This window comes from Triticum aestivum, chromosome 2B (genome assembly GCF_018294505.1).
Source record: "Triticum aestivum cultivar Chinese Spring chromosome 2B, IWGSC CS RefSeq v2.1, whole genome shotgun sequence".
Lineage (NCBI taxonomy): Eukaryota > Viridiplantae > Streptophyta > Magnoliopsida > Poales > Poaceae > Triticum > Triticum aestivum.
The window spans coordinates 135,607,693-135,613,295 of NC_057798.1; positions in this window are offsets into that span (position 1 = coordinate 135,607,693).

Below are 5,603 nucleotides of genomic sequence, written 5' to 3' on the forward strand. Positions count from 1 at the left end.
AACGGTGTTTGGAGTAGTTGTGGGCCGGATACTACGAAAATATAATCTAAACTGACCGGAATAAATGCCTACACAAATTAATCCATGGTTGGAGTGCCCCTCGCAATGTAAATAGCTCCAGCTTTGTGAGGGATGGAGAGGTAGTAGCTTCAACGCGTGGAAGATACGGTGTGAGAAAGCGAGGTCAATCGAGATACATATAGATAGAGAGACAAAGTGAGTGTGGTCCGACATTCATTGAACAAATATATATGCTCTGGAGAGATATTGTTCGATTGAGATTTTGGCAAGGGTGAGGGCTGTAAGATAGAGAGAGATGATCCAGTCACAGACATGTAGATATATTTTGTGTGTGGGAGGAAGCAAGGTCAACCGATCACATAGGGTCATCGTGCGATCGGAAGAGTGAGACGGGTTGGAGAGAGTGACCTAGATAGACAATGTGCATGAGAGAGTATACAAGTGAATAGGTCGAATTGGGCTCAAACATGGTGATATATTGTTTTTGTCTAAGAAAGAGCGAGGTCAATCGAGACATACAAAGAGAGAGAGAGAGAGAGAGAGAGAGAGAGAGAGAGAGAGAGAGTGAGCATTGCCCACCATGAGGTCGAAAGAGTGGAGGCAGCTTGGATGGACTGAACTAGATAGACAATCTCTGTGAGATAGTATAGAGTGTGTCGATCGAGTCCCAAATAGGGAGATATATCATTTGTGTGTGAAAGAAAACGAGGTTAAACGAGACTCAGATAAAGAGAGCGACCTTGAGAGAGTGTGGCCCGCCGTGCGGAAGAAAGAGAGAGACAGTCTCAGGGAGTGACCTAGATATACAACGTGCATGCGTGTGCACGAGAGGTTGGGGGGCTAGATAGGCAATGCATGTATTTAGCGTGAGAGGGTGAGAGGGAGAGGGGGGAGAGAGAGAGAGCTCGGCATGGGGTGCAATGGCGGGTGTGTGAGGTAAATACATTTGGTAACATAGTGGAAAAGGGGGTTGTGTAGTTGAGAGACTTAGAGATCGAAACACAGAGAGAAAGAATTAATGTGTGTTGGAAACCGATAGCTTCCTAAGGTGGTTAGGAGAGGAAGATTGACCGATACAAGAAGTATGTAGCGTTTGTGCGGGGGGGGGGGGGGGCTAAAAACAACATTTGAATGTACATAGTACTAGACTTAATATCGATGTTTCAATTCGGTGTACATTGTAAGATTTGAACCGAGGACTAGGCGTACGGGTAATTATTTCGAATTCGTGCCATACTAAGTTTTGAAAAGTTGACATTGACTCAATTTGTTGTGCTTTTTTGTAGGTCATATGTTTGAATCCATCCAAAAGTTTTCTCACTACCATGGTGTTCATCATATACATATGAAAATGTATTAAAAAAGTAGCATGGATACAGTGAAATGTGAAATCCATGTTAGAATTGGAGATTGCTACGTGACACACACTCTAATTCAAATAACTAACTACGTGACACACACTCTAATTCAAATAACTAATTATGTGACACACACTCTAATCCACGTTAGCGTGGGTACCGTTTCAATTTTTTTTCCAAATAAGTCCTCATTAATTAATTTATAGTACTCCCTCTGTTCACTTTTATAAGACCTTGAAGACATTTCAGACAATGTGCAAAACAGGTCACTTTAAGTTGTCTGAAATGACTTACAAAAGTGAACGGAGGGAGTATGTCGTTTCGAATGACTAATTATTGCAAGGAAAAGATGGGCATGGTAATACCTACAGATTCGTTTGCAAATGAAAGAAGATTCGTTTGCATTCTCAAATGTAGGCGCACTAGGCAGACCAAGGTCGTGTCGGGGTGGACGCTGCTTCGGTGCCTTAAAGGCAACTGCCTTTGGGTCACTGACATGTGGGCCAGCAACCTGTTGGGCCCACATGTCGTGGACACAAAGGAAGGTGCCTTAAGGCACCGAAGCATAGTCCTGTCGGGGTGGTCGCGTGTGTCAGACGGATGCGTAGCACCAAGCCACCCACCCACCCCCCAAAAAAAGGACGATGACAAAATAAGTTTGCGGTTCGACGTTTCGAATTGAAATATCTGGTGGCCCCAATTCCAGCCCTGCAAAATCTCTCTTCTCCATCGTCCCCTTCCGCGCCCAGATTGCTCAAATCCCTAATTCGCCGCCAACCCAAGCAAAGTTCGAATCGCCCCTCATCTCGTCTCTTTCCCCACCGTTCCCCACCTCTGTGCCGGACGACGATGACGAAGACGACGGTCGCGCTTCACCACCGCACCAGAGCTACCTCAGCTACGTCCTCGTCCACCGCACTAGGTGATCCACCGACAATGTCGGCCGCCGCAACCGACGTGCCTCACAGACATCGAGTTCCACCGCATCAGGTGCGCTTCACCGACGCCGTCTCCCAGCTCACCGGGGCTACTTCACCAAGCACATCGTCGCACCTCCGCCCCCCGAGGCCTTTGGGGCTTCACCAACGGTCTCGTCCACCGCATCGTAGCACTCCGCTGCCACTCAAGATCTGCATCCGTGCGCGGCCAGCCAACGCCAGCGCATCACCCTCAACGGCTCTGAAGTGACCTGCACTCTAGCTAGGCGAGTATGCCCAAACGCTGGCCCGAACTAGGTATCCACTCATCACTCCCTTGTGCACTGTTCCGACGATGTTTGGATATCCTTTCACTGCTCTCTTAGCTTACACACCTATGCAACTCTGACTTTAACTCTTATTTCTTCTGGAGATATCATCTGAAACAAGCAAATCCATTTTTTAGCAAAGCATGACGGCGCTACGGGATCTGGTACACATCCTGCACACCCGTATAATCTTGTAAGTATCTGTCCTCCGGTACAACATAAAGGTCGATTCCTCTTATTTGATCAACCATTCACCGTGTCAAAAATGCAGAGGGGGATGCAAGGAGCACAAGGCCTGCACATCCAAGCAAGTGGTAACATGGACTTGTACATGGAACATCCCAAGCACAAGCGAGCTGCAATGAGCCTGTACAACGAGCTAGCATAAGTCCCTGCATTTCATTTAATTCGTACTGGCATTCGTGTATGATTTGTGTGAAGTGGCTGATCCACGAATTCAAGTTACCAAGGGCGAACATTTAACTTAATAAATATGAAGGCACTTGCACTCCGGAAATCAACATAACTTGAGAAATGTGAAGCTACATGCACTTTGAAAACCAGCTAATGATCCAAAGTAGTTCAGATTATAAACACTAAATGATGCAAGCACCAAAAAACACAAAATGCAACATGGTGTACAAGGACTACAAACATGGTCTATACCTGCTTGAATTATTCTTTCTCTGGCTGAAAATATCGAAGTGTAATTGCACGTATAACCAGTGCGCAAACTGCATATCAATATATCTATCATGCACAAGTATGCCAATAGTTTCAAACAACAGATTAGAAAAGTATTTATGCTAGGTTGTCATGATACGGGGACTTTCTGGTAGATGGCTCGACGTTTCCTCAAGCTATGAAAATGCACTGTAATTTGCTTGTCATCAATGCCTGCAAATCTCTGTCTCTCTCAACATAGTAGATCATCATTAGACACTAAATCCTTCAATGAGCTTGCAAAATGCTTGCATTAGATCCCTCATTAGACACTATATGTTCATCACTAGGAGCATGTAAAATGTTTGCATCAAATCCTTCATTAGCGGTTTGTTCATTAGACACTTCAGGCTCAAGAACAACATGAGCTTGTATGTTTGCACCGGAAACTTGATTAGATACATCAGATTTAGTCAGTTCAGTATTGATTGGGGGAGTTATAAAATAAGTAGAAATTGGTTTCATTTTCTCATAGATTCCCTACATGCAAGCAGTTTTACAACATCGTCAGGTTCAACTATTGGTCAGAAATTGAAGAGTTGAATTAGATATAATCAGGGATGTGATGTACCTGCTCGTTGCACATGCTACTCTTGCATGCTGCGACTATACGTTTGCACAAGCTCGATGCCATGCCCGTGCTGCCGCTGCTGCCTCCCACGCAGGCTACATCCAGGGTTGGATCTTCATCTTCTTGTCCTTTCGTTCGCTTGAAGCTCGGCAACCGCCCTCCAATGAGGGCGGAGGAAGTGATGTGTCGGTCTGTCCAGCGGCGGCTAGGTTAGGAGCGAACCAGACTGGAGGCTGGAGCGAATGAATTGGGATTTTTCCCGCTGTCGATCGATATGGGAGGCGCTCATTTGGGCCGCGAGCCTGCTATATGGCATGCCTTGCACTTATGTTATTGGCCCATCCAAATTGAAACATTTTTCTTCATTTTATACATTGCTTGCTCGTGCTTGGGACGAACAAAACTCGCATGGGCCAACCTGGACGACTCAAACTAGGTGCACACTTTCCAGCCACCTGAGGCGGCCGCCCATACCAGCCCCTATGGTGGCGTCGCCCCTTTTTGCGTGTATGATTGGATAGTGAAAAATATTCCAGTGGCGCTTTTGATTTACCCATAGAATGGTTGAATTGCTTGTTTCTATGAACTGAGTTCGCCAATAATGTGAAGGATGCCAGTCTTTTCATCCTATTATAGATTGCCTAGATCTCGATATGCCAAAAGTAATCACATGAAATATACAGTAAAAGCCAGTGTGATGTGTGTGGCTACAACTAGTCTGACTACACGTCCTCATATAACATATCAAGGATGCACCATCTTGCCAGATTAACCATTCGACTTGCCCATGCAGTGTGGGAAGAAAGAATTATTGGGACTGCGTATCCAAGCAATTGATGCCATGGACTCCTTCGTACAACCTTGTAAGCGAAAAAGAAGTTGCAGTGTGCCTGTACAAAGAACTAGCGTAAGTTCAGTTACCTGGTTCTCGGAATTTTAGTTAGCCACTTATTGCAAAAATTGTTCAATTACGTTGCTTGGTTTAATTTAGTTTGCTACTGATTACATAATGCCACAGCCTGTTAATCATATTGTAGAGTGCGCCTATCTATGTGTTTGATACTTACTGTTAAGAATTACATGTTTGCCTTAACTTAAATATCTACTTATTTGTTTAACTGCTTTGCTGCTGCAACAACGGGTTACAATGATGTTAATAACTACTTTTTCAGCATCCAATTGAAACTCTTTAATTCCTTGTTTGTTTAACTGATTTGCTGTTATAACTCCCAGTTGAGATATTTTGCTAACTTCAACTTTTCTGAATCCAATCGGAACTTCAGTGGCAGAACAGGTTAGCCCAAGATCAAAGAGCGGGGTTCCCATGGACGTTGCATCATCCCACAGCAGTGGCACCGGCCCAATCGTGCATTATGAATAGCCAATTGCTGATGCTCTAGAGGCTAAACTAGTGGTAGAAAGAGATTCTGCTTCTGCACTTAGAGATGAAGTTGACATGTTGAGGAAGCAAACAACACAATCACAAGCAGTACTCAAGACAACCATTAAATATTTTGTGGATTTCAAAAGGAAGCAAGCTGAGACTGACCAGATTGTTAAGGTCCTGAAGGAAAAAAGGAAATTAAATTCCTACTTGGTAAATCATAGGTGAAATGTTCTTTACATCATTGAATAACCTTTGTGTTATCTGTTCATGTAATCAATCAAACCATTTGTTTTAGAG